The sequence below is a fragment of the Capra hircus genome, chromosome 20, assembly GCF_001704415.2.
Source record: "Capra hircus breed San Clemente chromosome 20, ASM170441v1, whole genome shotgun sequence".
In the NCBI taxonomy this organism is placed as follows: domain Eukaryota; kingdom Metazoa; phylum Chordata; class Mammalia; order Artiodactyla; family Bovidae; genus Capra; species Capra hircus.
The window spans coordinates 38,940,892-38,957,186 of record NC_030827.1 but is presented as its reverse complement, the minus strand read 5'-3'; the positions used below and the strand labels follow the sequence as shown (position 1 = coordinate 38,957,186).

The 16,295-nt window shown below is 45.6% G+C and overlaps 1 protein-coding gene across 6 annotated transcripts in view; it reads right to left on the bottom strand.

The window, feature by feature from the left end:
* PRLR (prolactin receptor) overlaps positions 1 to 16,295 on the bottom strand; it is a 198,570-nt gene that overhangs the window by 133,121 nt on the left and 49,154 nt on the right. The window contains exon 1 of one of the 6 annotated variants that reach the window (XM_013972804.2): positions 15,004 to 15,168. The exons of the other annotated variants lie outside the window; for them this stretch is intronic. The gene's annotated coding sequence lies outside the window, so the exon portion shown is untranslated. Of the gene's footprint in view, positions 1 to 15,003; positions 15,169 to 16,295 lie in introns of those variants that run through there. 6 annotated transcript variants of the gene reach the window in all.

The window sequence follows — 16,295 nt, the reverse complement described above, 5'->3', positions numbered from 1 at the left end:
TCCTTTCATTAGCTGCCAGTCTGATGAAGTGATGAGAGTTTGAGAAATTCAAAGGATCAAAGGAGGAACAAATGGCTCCTAGACCTCAACAAGCCCTCTCAGCGTAAAACACGAGGTAATTATCAAGACAAGAAATTAAACCCTCTTTCCTGTTTTTCTCCTCTTTTCCCATGGTGATGTAGGTGCTCTTAGGATAAGAAAAAATTTAGGGTAGATATAATTAAGTTGTCAACCAGATGTTACTGCACTTTCAACATGGGAGCAGATGAACAATCTGGACGAAGCTTTGATTTTTATTTCTCTTGGGGAACCGTGGAGCCAAAATACAGCCACAGCAAACAGTGGAAATCCCAGGGACTTGGCTACACTTCCGTTCTCTTTGGGCTCCACTACTTAAAAAAAAAAAAAAGTCACTGGACTCTGTTCCAATGCTTCATGGGACTCAGCTGTCATTCACTCCACTTACAGGATTCATCATCCCTGAATGGGCCCCTAAAATGTTCATTATTACCAAAGACACAGCCATGTTTGACTTCTCCTCTTCACGATATTACAAATCAAAAAAAGCATACACGTTTTTGTTGTAAGCTGATACCATGTTGTTTAAATTCTTTCATGCACTTAAGAAATAACAATGATTACTCCTTGTCTAACAAGCACTAACCTTTACTGCATACTCCCTATGTACCTGGCACAGTTCTCATGTTTTAGGTACATTCACTGACTTGAGGCTCACAATGGGAGTGGAAGGCAAGGGTTAAACTTTTTACCTTACAGCTGCAGGAGTGAAGGCATACCTCAAGGTAGCCCATCCAAGTTAATGGAGTATAATGAGAGCAAAGGCAAGGTTTGAACCCTTGTGGGCTCTGCTTCCACAGCCCAGGCCCTCACCCACACTGGGCACTGACTTTTGTGATCTGATGGTCTTCGAGAGAGTATTTTTAAATTACTCTGCAAACTTCTGAGCTTTCCTGTTTCTCAGACTTTCCAGGCATGAAATAGTTCATATGAGAAAGTGAATTATTTACTTTGTGGAATACAGAGATCATAAACCCACCTTTATTGCTCATCCACTGAAAAACATCATACAACGATTCTCTTTATAATCAGCAACAACCTGGGCTTCACAAGTGGCGCTAGTAGTAAAGAACCCACCTACTAATGCAGGAGACATAAGGGACGTGGGTTCGATCCGTGGGTTGGGAAGATCCCCTGGAGGAGAGCATTGCAACCTATATTCTCGACTGGAGAATTCCACGGACAGAGGAGCCTGGTGGGTAACAGTCCATGGGGTTGTAAAGAGTAGGACACGATTGAAATAACTTAGCGTAAGTAAATCTCTAGTCCAATCTCCCATTGAAGGGAAATCATCCCGCTTCACCTCCGCTACTCGTGTCTCCTCCTTCAGCCACTGAATCAACACATGAAGCATGAAGAATGGCACCAACCTGCAAGGTTGTGCACTGAAGACAGCGCCAACTGCTAGAAAAACCTGGGTATCCGGTAGTCTTCTTCCACTGGTACTACTTTTCACATTTGAAACAAAGAAGAATGCCTCTTCTTCCTCTTCTATATGAGCACTTTAAAGAGCAGACAGCCACCCCATTCCTCTGGGGTTTTCTCTTGTACAGAAAACAAACTCTCATTTTTTTCCCCTCACATTTCTCTGGTTCACCAGTCTGCTTCCTTGTTGCTTCCTGCTGGACACATTATGAATTGCCAATGCCCCTGGTCAAAGGTTCATCACAGAATTAGGTACAGGGATCTCAATGTATCCTAGCTTTAAGCCTTGGGTCCTGCATTAAAGCTGGCAGGTCTATGGCATGCCTCCCACAGCCAGAAAGTGTGGCCTGATCCCAGATCCTGTGTCTCTCTCCCATGGAGCCCATCACATCTGCTTCATTTAGGCCAACAGTCTTCAGGACACAGAAGAGACTTAAGACTCCTAACCCTTAGACTCCATGCATTTTCCCTTTCATTTTACACATGGAAAAGGACTGTGAGCTCAAATGAAATCCTGGCCCTGAGTCAGTCCATTTGCGGTTAACTGTAGACACACATGTGGGCATGTGACTGTGTCATTTTAGAGAACCCGGAACTGACTGGAGTGTTGAAATCTCAGGGTTATAGACTGATGAGTCTCTGAAAAAAACAAAACAAGTATGCTATTTGGAGGACCCTGCCATCTGCTTTTACCAAGTCATTCATTCAGGGTTACATAAGAGTTTTCAAAATATTTTTCCCATTTGAAAGAAGGCAACCCAAGAAGAATTGAATTTATTCTCAGAAAAGTATGTTAAGCTAATGTCAAACAACCATCTCTTACAGTCTGAATTCTCAGGCATCAAGGGCTTGGCCTCTTCTTGTGCCTTTACTTACATAATCTTGTTCTTTCAGATTCCGGGGAAGATGAAAAAGAAGTTCTGATGATTGTTGACTGATTCAAAACTTACTTCTCAGAAGAGTATTTGCTTTTAAGAGAGGCACCCTTAAATGCTCAGATGGAAAAAAAAAAGTAGAACCTGGGGGAATAGAATCAATTAGAAATGGACTTGGGGACCATCACACCACAGAGCTCCTCACCCACAGGAGTCTAGCTGTAAGGCCAACCCTGCCTGCATATGACCCCCTTCCCTTCCTCACAGGACACGGTTATACTTGGCCAAAGCAGGGACACACTGAGGCTGTAGGTGAGATGGGGTGATGGAGTTCTAAGCATTTTGTATGTATTTATTCAATCTTCCAAATAACAGAAGTATCTGTGAGGCACCTGTAAGTAAGTCACCCAACTATAATTGCTCAGTTTAGCACAGAGCTACACATAAAGTAAATGCTCAGCCATATAATTGCTACTGTGAGTTCAGAATGATAATATTTTGGTATGTGTTAAGCCAAGGTCCACTTTTGTATTTTATCAACAAAGGAAAGTTTTGTTTTGCATAAAAAAGTTCAAGGAACTGCTTGAAGGACTTTAGAGAAACAACTATTACATAAGTCATTATAAAGCTCCCTTGGCTTTCAGATCCCCTTGGACAGGAAGCAAACTGACCTATGAGCCATTAGTCTTACTCTCTAGACTTGAACTTCCTTTTATTTCAGACATCTCATCCATGTACCGAGAAAAGACAAAATGAGTTCCCACATCCCTTCCAACCAAAATTCCAGGATATGTTCATTTCATGATGAGTATAGTAACCAAGGAATCTCCTGAGGGCTTACCATCGTTTAGAATTATCTTGACCTATGAATGAAATTCTCTTTAGGTACTCCCCAAATCAGGCTAGACTACTGCAGTGTGATTTTATTCTCCCAACACAGCCCAGGTGACTCAAGTGGTAAAGAATCCACCTGCCAATGCAGGAGATGCAGGAGACATGGGTTTAATCCCTAGGTCAGGGAGGTAGCCTGGAGAAGAAAATGGCAACCCACTCCAATATTCTTGCCTGGAGAATTCCATGGACAGAGGAGCCTGGCGGGGTTGCACAGAGTTGGACATGACTGAAGTTACTGAGCATGCAGCATATTCTCCCAAAACACCTGTTTCGTTGAGATGTCAAATCAAAAAGTCTGCTTTCCTAGAAAAATCTTCCAAGTGAGTTCCCCGAGGTTTTAGACTTCGGCCTCTTCTAACTAAACTGATAAGACCCAATGTTTGTCTATCTGTCTGTCCTGGAGCCTGAGGAGGAATCCTATAGGGGCAAAATCTTCATGGAAACGTGCTTCTAGAAAACACATAAGTCCTGGCTCATTGCGAATCTCTTTGGCTGTCAATAATTAACTCTGGGACTCCTAACTGCAGCAGTCAGACTGGTGGAGGGCAGAATTCTGTTTATACATACACAATGCTGAGAACTAGGGGTGAAGGCTTATCATGGGCGAAACACAACTGTCTCCACTTAAATCGGGTGTCTTTGTAGGTCTAAGACTAGCCTGTCGACCCTGCTGAGAGCCTAGGCAGGGGAGTCGAAAACATACAGCATGTTTTGCAGCGTCTGTTTCTGTTCGGAACACTGGGAACACGAGGAATGTCTTCCCAACCAGAACAGTGCATTATATAATGACCAGGTGTAATGGGTCCAAATAACTCACAAAGAGTCGGAAACGACTTAGCGACCGAACAACAACAAGCTGCCAAACATCAAGACTAAACTTCATCTAGACTCACCAGGGAGAGATCTTAGAGATCTTAGTGATCTCAGAGGGTGTCTCTTCTCTGCCCAGAGGAAGCGCTGATAGAGGGCCTGGGAGGGCCATAGAGGCCGAAGTTCACTCAGAGGGAGCGGCTCTCTCCAAGACTCCAAGGCGTGCTGGCACTACTTGGAACACCTGTTCTGATGCACCTGGCCTTTTAGGTCAGGGAAGATAGGGTGACGTCAAGACAGTCAGTATAAAAACCTCACTGAAGCAGACAGGGAGCCTAGCGTGGACCTGGCTGATTCCTTTTGGTCCATTTTGATCAAACAGCTTATTTCTAATATCACATGGAATATTTTCGTAAAATCTCATCTCTCCATTGCAAACTACTTCACACTGGGAAGATGGCTATGACTTCTCTGCTGCTTTGAGAATAAGTATTCTTGCTTGCTTGGTCCCACTCCTGGGACCGACCTGGCAGCTCTCAAGAATCAGGCTCCTGCTCTTGCTGGGGTTGGTGCCAGGGCACCCAAGGTGGCCTGTGGCTGAGATGTTCTGAGGGTAATTGGAGGCAGCTGGTGTACAGCAGGAAGGGCACCAAACCAGCAGCGTCCCAGCTTTTCGCCTCAGTAGCTGGGGATCTTGGTCAAGTCAGTTTCCATATCTATAAAATGGGTATAGGAAACTCTATCTCAGGAGGTTGTTCTGCAGGGTAAATGTACGCAGTCTGACACATTATAGACAGAGGATGGATCACTGTCATTAATGGGATGGGCCCCAGGTGGGGGTCACGATACCAGAGTCCTAGGTTCCTGTCCCTTGTTAATTCAATGACCACGAGCCGCTCACTTCTCAGCCTTCTCTACCTTCTCTACGGGATTTCCAAGATCTTTTTTTTCACCTGAAGAGTACATACTTCCCTGACTCCAAGCCCTTCAAATAAAAAAAAAGGAAATTCAGCCCAGAAAGGTGAAATCACCTGTCTAAGGTCACAGAGCCTGGGGGGCAACAGAACCAGCAGGTGTCCTCCCCTCTCAGTCTAGGGTTTTCCTACTGGAGGGCAGAAGCTTTCCTGTTTACCTAGTGAAAAGAGACAGGAATTCTAAGGGCAAGAAGGAGAGAGGGACCTTGCCTTGGTCTTGGAGGTCAGTGTACATGTTTCTAAGATGAGGGTTGCAGGACATCAATCAACAACAAGGTCCATCCTTTCAAAACCGCTCTGTGGACAACCACCCTTTTGGTATCTCCTGCCACTGCAACTCTATATCCCCAGTCTTTTTCTCAGCAGCTACAATTGACTTTGGCCTGTGTCAGCTATCCTCTCTCCCAGGCCCATGCCATCTCCTTAATCCCTGGCTGGTGCAGTCATGGGGCAGCCACCCACAGAGGTCAAGGGGCCTGCTAAGGAGAAGAACCTGGCGATGCCCAGAAAGCTCTATGGAGAGGCCACTGGGTCCTTTAGGCTCAGCTCTGGCAGATTTCAGCAGCTTATTTACCTGGAATTCACTTGGGGCCACCAGATTTGTTTAACCATCCACACAAAAGATCAACACACCTTATTTATTTTTTAAAGGGCTGATTCTAAGGTGAACTCAGGTGAGCAAACACTTTACTCAGGTCGACAGCTCCCTTAGGTGGCCTGGGGTTGGCCCATATGGATCACCCTTCAGTGATCTTCATCTCCAAGGCTGGCAAGCTGGCCTGGTCCCAGCCCCCAGGGCTGAGTCACTGACAATGGGAAATTTCCTTCCATGGGTTCATCTGGAAGACAGCACCTTCCCTGGTTCCTTTCTAAAAGAAATGGGAAATGCTTTGTTCTCCCTCTGGGCTAGGTGCATCGTCCAGTATGCACAGCTTGGAGAACAGGGAAGTAAAAGCACAGACCTCATTGAGCCTCCACATTCTCATCTTGCACCTGTTAGCCAGGAGGATTATCCAAAATCCTCACTTGGTAGGTTATAAGCCCTGACTGACAAAAAAGACACAAGCTGTGAATCACTGGTAAGGACATACTGGTGCAAACCTGCTGAATTTCAACCCTGCCATCCACTCACCTGGGAGTTTTTAGTTTATACCTGGCATAATTTAGCATTATTGAGAGCTTCTAGGTGCCAGGCACTGTTCTACAGGCACTAATTCATTTAATTTTCACTGAAGAATCTATTTACATGGGGTTATGGGTTAAATTTCTCCAAGCCAGGATTCAGCAATATGTGAACCGTGAACTTCCTGATGTTCAAGCTGGTTTTAGAAAAGGCAGAGGAACCAGAGATCAAATTGCCAACATCTGCTGGATCATTAAAAAAGCAAGAGAGTTCCAGAAAAACATGTATTTCTGCTTTATTGACTATGCCTAAGCCTTTGACTGTGTGATCACAATAAACTGGAAAATTCTGAGAGATGGGAATACCAGACCACACGACCTGCCTCTTGAGAAACCTGTATGCAGGTCAGGAAGCAACAGTTAGAACTGGACATGGAACAACAGACTGCTTCCAAATAGGAAAAGGAGAACGTCAAGGCTGTATATTGTCACCCTGCTTAGTTAACTTATATGCAGAGTACATCATGAGAAATGCTGGGCTGGAAGAAGCACAAGCTGGAATCACGATTGCCGGGAGAAATATCAATAACTTCAGATATGCAGATGATACCACCCTTATGGCAGAAAGTGAAGAGGAACTAAAAAGCCTCTTGATGAAAGTGAAAGAGGAGAGTGGAAAATTTGGTTTAAAGCTCAACAATCAGAAAACGAAGATCATGGCATCTGGTCCCATCACTTCATGGGAAATAGATGGGGAAACAGTGTCAGACTTTATTTTTGGGGCTCCAAAATCACTACAGATGGTGACTGAAGCCATGAAATTAAAAGACACTTGCTCCTTGAAAGGAGGGTTATGACCAACCTAGATAGAATATTGAAAAGCAGAGACATTATCTTGCCAACAAAGGTCCATCTAGTCAAGGCTATGGTTTTTCCAGTGGTCATGTATGGATGTGAGAGTTGGACTGTGAAGAAAGCTGAGCGCTGAAGAATTGATGCTTTTGAACTGTGGTGTTGGAGAAGACTCTTGAGAGTCCCTTGGACTGCAAGGAGATCCAACCAGTCCATTCTAAAGGAGACCAGTCCTGGGTGTTTATTGGAAGGACTGATGCTGAGGCTGAAACTCCAATACTTTGGCCAACTCATGCAAAGAGTTGACTCATTGGCAAAGACCTGATGTTGGGAGGGACTGGAGGCAGGAGGAGAAGGGGACGACAGAGGATGAGATGGCTGGATGGCATCATGGACTCGATGGACGTGAGTCTGAGTGAACTCCGGGAGTTGGGGATGGACAGGGAGGCCTGGCGTGCTGAGATTCGTGGGGTTGCAAACAGTCAGACACGACTGAGTGACTGAACTGAACTGAACTGAACTGATGGGTTAAATTGCCTCCCTGTTGAATTCATATGTTGAACCCCCAGCACCTTAGAAAGTGACCATATTTAGAGACAGGTTCATTACAGAGCCAATGGCATCAAAATGAGGTTGTTAGGCAGACTTTAATCCATTATGACACGTCCTTATGAAAAGGGGCAGTTTGGATGTAGACAGTCATCTGGAGTGGACGCCACGTGAAAACGAAGGCAGAGATTGGAGCGACGCATCTGCAAGCTAAGGGCACACCAGAGACTGTCAGCGAATCACCAGAAACCAGGCAACAGTGAGCAAGCAGAATCGCTTGCATGGCTGCCTGAAGGAACTGACTCTGATCTCGCGTTACTAGGCTCCAGAACCTGTGAGACAATACGGTTATATCATTAAAGCCTCTCAGTTAGTGGTGCTTTGTTATGACAACCCTAGCACACCAATACAGGTGAGAAACAGAATGATCTCATGTTACATGTGGACACTGAGGAACAGAGAGGTCAAATGGCTCCCTAAAGCCACACAGCTCACAAGAGGGAGGCAGTTTATTCTGGAATTTGTCTTCTTACCTACATTAGAAGGGGGTGTTTGTCCGTTGCCAGGCTCAGAGACTCAACTGCCTGGTATATCTTCACAGCCTTTTTGGGGGTATGTTTTCTCTTGGATTCCACGCAGGGACACAACTGTCAAGACACTTGCTCTACCACAGGATAGCAGACCTGTGTGGGCTGGACTGTGGCTTCACTAGGGTGAGATCATGGACTGCCAAGGAGTTCATCTGCTTCTTTCTCTTTACAATAGGACTATGGCCACCTGATGTGAAGAACTGACTTATTCGAAAAGACTCTGATGTGGGAAAGATTGAAGGGAGGAGGAGAAGGGGATGACAAGGATGAGACGGTTGGATGGCATCACTGACTCGATAGACGTGAGTTTGAGCAAGCTCCGGGAGGTGATGGACAGGGAAGCCTGGTATGCTGCAGTCCATGGGGTTGCAAAGAGTCAGACACGACTGAGCGACTAGACTGAATTGACGCCCAAATTAAGCTTCATTTCAAAGGATGAGTATTCAATTGTTTAAGACTAAGACACAATTATTTTTAAATACTGCAGTTGAGAGGACAGATGCTGGAACAACCTGCTTGCCACTGCTTAGCCGTGTTGCTCTGGGGAAACACTGACTCTCTATGCCTCAGTTTCCACAGGTAACATAAGATCATTATAATATACTGCCCACCTGTATAGGCTGCTGGGCTGCCACACCAAAGCCCCACACGCTGAGTGGCTTGTACAACAGAAATTTATTTATAATCTCATGGTTCTGGAGGCTAGCTTTTATCAGGAGGAAACACTTACATGATGTTGACTTTACATGACAAGAGACTGTAACAGAAAGCAACAGAGTCACTGACAGAGCAATTAACAAGCGAGCTATTTTTGTGAAAGCCTGCTGTGCCAGCTTGCCTTCCCCTGACAGGAAGCCCGAGGTGGACAGTGTGGAGAAGGACTTCCGAGGAACACCGTTTCCAGGTGATTTTATTGCAATAGCCTCCTAAGTGTTCCCTGGGCCTGTGGGCTTGCTCCTTCCAAACTGATCACCACATTTTAGCCAGGACTGCCCTTCTGTAAATGGGAATATGATCGCACATCTCTCCTGTGCACAGTCCTTCTGTGATCTTCCGTAGCCTCAGCCTTCTTGCTGGCCTCAAAGTCCACCCTGAGCTGCTCTGCCTTCTGGCCTCAGGTCTCCCCCAGTCTCCAGGCCGTATACTGAGGGTTCTAACCACTTCACATCCTAGGTTCCTTGATACCACCCACTTTCTTGGGGCCTCTGCTCCCACATAGGGATTCTCCAAGCCAGGAACATGCTATCTGGGGCCCTCCTCCTCCACACCTCACCCTCAAGACTCAGGTCAGGCATTAAGTCCTAACAAATTCTTCCCAGAGCAGCTCAGTTGGGTCCCAGGCCATCTCACGCATACCCACTGCCCTGGGGTCTTTCAGGACTACCAAGTTCTTCACACTTGTTATCCCCATTACTGGTGCACGTGCCTGTGTCACCAACTAGGTTCTCAGGGACAAGGACTTTCATTTCTCTCTATATCATGAAGACCTACCTTGTTATATAACTGGTGCTCAATAAACATTTATTGAGAGAATAAATAATTTGTTGCAAAATGAATAAATGAATGAGTCGTAGTTTAATATTATAGCCAGGGCAAGGATATGGACTCTGTTGTGGGTATCTCTCCTGTCATGTGCCCAGATATTCAGGGTCTCTCGTGAAGGAGCTAGTGCCACTCTCAGCTCTGTGTCTTGCTATTCCAGACTCTGTTTTCTGGGAAGCCCAGACCTCTTGCTGAAGTTTTACCTTAGTTGTGGGTGGATATTTAAATGTGCTCCAATGCTAGTGGCTCAGAAATACAAGGTAAATGGGAAAAAAAGGGCCTAGACTAAGATAGAAGGAAGTTAAGTCTAAAGAGTGTTCTGGAAAGCTGGGGAGAAAAAGTATGAGTGGGAGGAGGAGAGCAGGGAGTCCCAGTTCCAGGACAGAGTAACGAGCCTCTTAACATTTCCATGCATAGTCCCTCTGATGAAGGCAAACACATAGAAACAAGAAAATGAAATGAAGATGTCATGCTGGTGAGCACCCAAATGGTAGATGCCCTCAAAGAAGAGGGCATTGTGGGGAGACGCAGGCACTATCTTTCTCGTAGAGATATTTGGAATCAGAAAACTAACTTGGTGGTAGTTCTCTGGGAGCCTGTGTGTGTGTGTGTGTGTGTGTGTGTGTGTGTGTGTGCGTGTTAGTCGCTCAGTTGCGTCTGACTCTTTGTGACCCCATGGGCTGTATCTCCTCTATCATGGAATTTTCCAGGCAAGGATACTGGAGTGGGTAGCCATTCCCTTCTCCAGGGGATCTTCCTGACCCAGGGATTGAACCCAGGTCTCCTGCACTGCAGGCAGATTCTTTACTGTCTGAGTCACCAAGGAAGCCCCTTTGCAAGAAAGGCCCTGGCGACCAGCCAGGCTCAGCAGAAGGGGCCAGTTGCCCCAGCACTGACAGACGCCTGGCTCTTCCCTGCCTTCTGTGTTTCTGGCTACACGGAGATGCTGGGGCCACTTCTGCTGCCCCATGGTCGAAGGAGCTTCAAGGCTGGCACCTTGGAAACACACAGAATCAACACTGGGCCACCCTCTCCATGGGTATGCCCCCTTTCTTCAGGGGCTGTCATTTAGGGTGCCTCAAGGTGGGAAGGCACTTACTCCTCACCCCACTCACTGCCCCTACCTCAACCCTCTGCATCTAATTAACTGTCCACCCTCATCCTCAGCTTCCCAAGAGACAGAGAGCAAAATGTATGTCTCTGGATGAGCCCCCACTGTTCAAAACAGGCTTCGGGGCAAGCAGCCCACATTCCTTCCCCCTGATAAGAAATTCTCTGGATTTCCAGTGGTTATGACTCCATGCTTCCACTGCAGGGGCATGGCTTTGGTCCCTGGTTGGGGAACTAAGAGCCCACATGCCGCACAGAGCAGCATAAATAAATAAATAAAACAACTAGTTCACAAACATTAAAAAAGAAAGAATGAAGGAAGGAAGAAGAGAATTTCTCAAGCATTCTCTACCCTGGTCCTGACTCTCTGAGTCAGGTGAGTATGAATGGGGTATGGGCAAATCCCAAGCAAAATACCCTCATTGTCTTACCGGATTCATTCACCTCTTTCATCACAAGGAGAGAAAGTGATACGGGTATCAAGGAATGCAAGTATCACACTCTGCAGAGGATCTTATTTTAAGCAGTGAACTTGTCCAAGACATAGGTCTGCTTGATGGACTCTTTTGGCTGTGGAGCACTACCCATGTGATGAATTTTGATGGGTGAGTAGCTATTGACCCTGCAGTTTCTGAACTGACTTTTCAGCTCAGCTGAAGGACCATCCCTTCCACCCAGACTCTACGGTGCACTCCAACAGCTCCCACATGGGCTGCTACTGTGTGGCAAGGACCTTCTCTCCCCTCAAATATGAACATCTGGAGGCTTTGGCTCATCTCCTCTCACAGCTGTTTCCTAGCACCTGAATCCCCTGCTTGCTCTTCCTGTTTCCATAGTGATTATTTGGGCTAATTCTGCTGCATTGTGATTGGGCTGAAAAATGAACGCTTGGAAAGTTGGATTCTGATCCCTTGGTGAGAGTGCCTTTTTTTAACCTGGGATGTGAGGTTAGCTTGAAGCTCCCTTGGTTTTCCTGGGTCCCTACAGCTTGCCTCTGGTTCTGTCCATGGAACATCTCACAAGAGAGATGGATTCTTGGTTGAGGAGGGGAACATCCCAGGCAAGTTTTGCCCCACTGCAATTAAAGAAACAAAAAAAAAGGCTCAGCAGAGCGAGCAGTGAAGACCTGCCTGAGATGACCTCAGGAGCTTCAGATCTCCTGGTGTCTGGGCAAATTTGCTCTTTAGGAAAGATCTTGGAAGGTTGAAAGGGTTCAACAAATATTTATTAGATGTCTGCATTGTACTGGGCTGATGGATGATGTAGTCATTGTTCCTGCCCTCATGAAGTTTCTGTCTATAAGAACAGGAAAGGCCTAGTGGGAGTCAGTGGGGAGCTGGCTTCTTCTGCCGAGCATTGGTCTCAAGAACCTACCTTAGGTCGATTCAGGCCTCTGCACTAATATTTTTTTTTCCACTTCAAACCTTCCTCCTTCTTCCTTCTATGACATCCCTTGGACCTCTCTGTTTTCTTGCCATCCACCCTTCCCATGGTTTCTGCCTTTTACCTCCCCAAATGGATAAAAGTCCTGTGATACATCCATACAATGTGAGATTACTAAGCACTAAATAAAAATGCTTCCAGTGACCCAGCAGTAAAGAATCTGCCTGCCAATGGAGGAAACGTGGGTTCAGTCCTTATGTTGGGAAGATCTCCTGGAGAAGGAAATGGCAACCCACTCCAGGACTCTTGCCTGGAGAATTCCATGGACAGAGGAGCCTGGCGGACTATAGTCCATAGGGTCGCAAAGAGTCAGAAACAATTTAGCAACTAAATAACAACAACAACAAAAAGAAACGAGCTATTGAGCTATGAAAAGACATGCAGGAAATAAAAGACATGTGGCATATAACTAGGTGAAAGAAGCCAGTCTGAAAACACTACAGCCTGTAGGGTTCCAACTATATGAGGAAATTCTATGTGGAAAGGCAAAACTACAGAGAGTAAAAAGGGCCACTGGTTGCCAGGGGCTTGGGGGAAAGGAGGCGGGATGATGTGGTGAAGCACAGGGGACTATTAGGGCAGTGAAACTATTCTCTGTGGCATTGTACCGGGGGATACATGACATTAGGCATTTGTCAAAACCATGGACCTTCACAACACAAAGAGTGAACCCAATGTAAACTATGGACCTTAGTTAATACTCATGTATCCTTACTGGTTCATCACTGTAATAATTGTACCATACTAATGCAGTTCAGTTCAGTTCAGTTGCTCAGTTGTGTCTGACTCTTTGCGACCCCATGAAAGAGTTGCAGTGCCAGGCCTCCCTGTCCATCACCAACTCCCGGAGTTCACTCAGACTCATGTCCATTGAGTGGGTGATACCATCCAGCCATCTCATCCTCTGTCGTCCCCTTCTCCTCCTGCCCCCCATCCCTCCCAGCATCAGGGTCTTTTCCAATGAGTCAACTCTTCACATGAGGTGGCCAAAGTATTGGGGTTTCAGCTTTAGCATCAGCCCTTCCAATCAACACCCAGGACTGATCTCCTTTAGAAGGGACTGGTTGGATCTCCTTGCAGGGAGATCCAAGGGATTCTCAAGAGTCTTCTTCAGCACCACAGTTCAAAAGCATCAATTCTTTGGTGCTCAGCTTTCTTCACAGTCCAACTCTCACATCCATACATGACCACTGGAAAAACCACAGCCTTGACTAGATGGACCTTTGTTGGGAAAGTAATGTCTCTGCTTTTTAATATGCCATCTAGGTTGGTCATAACTTTCCTTCCAAGGAGTAAGCCTCTTTTAATTTCATGGCTGCAATTTCAGAACTAATACCCAAAAAAGATGTCCTTTTCATTATAGGGGACTGGAATGCAAAAGTAGGAAGTCAAGAAACACCTGGGGTAACGGGCAAATTTGGCCTTACAGTACGGAATTAAGCAGAACAAAGGATAATACAGTTTTGCCAAGAGAACACACTGGTCATAGTAAACACCCTCTTCCAACAACACAAGAGAAGACTCTACTCATGGACATCACCAGATGGTCAACACCAAAATCAGACTGATTCTATTCTTTGCAGTCAAAGATGGAGGAGCACTATACAGTCAACAAAAACAAGACCGGGAGCTGACTGTGGCTCAGATCATGAACTCCTTATTGCTAAACTCAGACTTAAATTGAAGAAAGTAGGGAAAACCACTAGACCATTCAGGTATGACCTAAATCAAATCCCTTATGATTATACAGTGGAAGTGAGAAATAGATTTAAGGGACTAGATCTGATAGATAGAGTGCCTGATGAACTATGGACAGAGGTTCATGACATTGTACAGGAGACAGGGATCAAGACCATCCCAAGAAAAAGAAATGCAAAAAAACAAAATGGCTGCTTGGGGAGACCTTATAAACAGCTGTGAAAAGAAGAGATGTGAAAAGCAAAGGAGAAAAGGAAAGATATAAGCCTCTGAATGCAGAGTTCCAAAGAATAGCAAGGAGAATAAGAAAGCCTTCCTCAGCGATCAGTGCAAAGAAATAGAGGAAAACAACAGAATGGGAAAGACTAGAGATCTCTTCAAGAAAATTAGAGATATCAAGGGAACATTTCATACTAATGCAAGATGTTAATAATAGAGGAATCCATGTGTCAGGGGAGGAGGGATGTGAGAATTCATTGTATTTTCTGTGCAATTTTTTTTTTTTTGTAAATCTAAGATTGCTCTAAAAATGAAGTCTGTTAAAAACAAGTAAAATCCAAAAACTTCAGCCCAAATCACCCATATTTCTCTTGATTCACGCGTATGGGCTCCACTGGGTCTTTACAGTTCACTGCCTGGCTGGCCTCCCTCTGCCTCCAGCAGTCTGGAGATGTTTCCAACTTGTTATCAATGCAATGCATCCTGACTTCATCATCTTTTGCTTCCCCTTCCCACGTCCCCAGGCCTGATCTGTCAAGTGACCAAGCAGCTGTGTCCCCATGCTGTCCTTTTGATCTTTGCCCCCATGCCAGCCCACACTTTCCCTGGAACAGCCAAGGTCTAGAGGGGGCCTTCATGTTGGTCTTTATATTCACTTCCCACTTTCTTGCTCATCTCTCCTTAAAACAAGGACTTTTCCCTAAGAACTTTGTGCAGTCATTGACACCCTAATCCTACTGCATGCCTCCCGCCCATTCCCAAACGCAGAAGACAAAAATAAAAGCGGACTCAAAACTGGCAAAGAGAGCTGAAATCTCTCACCTGTGGCCTTCCTGTTGTCTGTCCCCTGGCTGGAGCCTGCTGCATCTTTGTTTTGTATCTCAGAGGCCAGTGGCCTCAGATGACATTCCCTCTACATTTCCTCCCCCAACAAAGAGAACGCTGGGACTCTAACCAGTCATCTTTTTACAACCTGGGAAAAGGCACAACCCACTGTTAATAATTTATCTGTGTATTAAAGTACGCAGGGTTGTTAATCATTGTTCAATTATGGGGACAGGGCAGGCAAGACAATCTCTTATTGAAAAACATGAAGGCACACTTGGTCTCTGCCGGTTCCAAGGGTCAAGAGCATGGGTCAGGGGAAGGCTTGCTTATGTGTGTCTATTGAGTTTAGATGGAGGTGGGGAGTAGGAGAGAGGATCTCAGTCTTTAACAGGTTCTAAGCAAAAAGACAAAGATTTAGAAGGAAAATACTCATCCTCAAGTTTCCAGAAAAAGCAGTTCATCAATTCCTGTGAAACAAAGGCAAAAGAATGGCTCAGTCTCATATCACATTCAGTACACCCCACAGAAGGCCACATCGAGGAGTTTTGGCTCAATCCTACAGGCAGCAAAAAGCCTATATGTATCCTGGGAGGTGACAAGAGTGTGGCAGGATGATGAAAGGGTGGGAAGTGAAGAGAGGAAACTCAATGGAGAAAAAACAAAGGGAATGAGAGAATAGTTTTACTTTCTTAAAGGTTCTCTTTCACATACTGTCTGCCTGCCCAGAAACTTAACACACATAGACAAAGAAGACAAACACATTTTGGGATGGCTAAGGCCAACTGAGATCCTTGAAGGAATTCTCCAAAGACTGCTCCCCACCACCACTGCTGCCCTAGACAGGAATATCTCCTCATACCCTCATTCCTCATACCCTCTCTCTTCCTCCCACCAGGGGAAGCCAGCAAAGGGAGATGTCCCCCAATACTGGGGCGGGGGTTGGAGCTAGCTAAGGCTAGGGGCCACCTACCCTGAGCATGCTTGCAAGAAGACTAACTGACCACTTGTCAAGAATAGGTCATGGGGTCCAAGGGTTGGGTGTTTAAGACCTTGGGAACCACCTCCCTCTGACCTCAATGTTTTTTTTTTTTTTTTGTCCAAGATGGATGCATTTGAAGAACTTCAGCCATGATGAGACAGAAAATGTCACAAGAGGGAAAGGAAGAGGGTGAGGCTGGTTCTACTCGTGAGCTTTGCTATAGGACCTGGTGGGATTCACAGGGTCAATGGGAGTGTTTGAAGCTACAGTCATTTTTAGTTTTCTTTTTTCTTGCTTTGAACTCAAT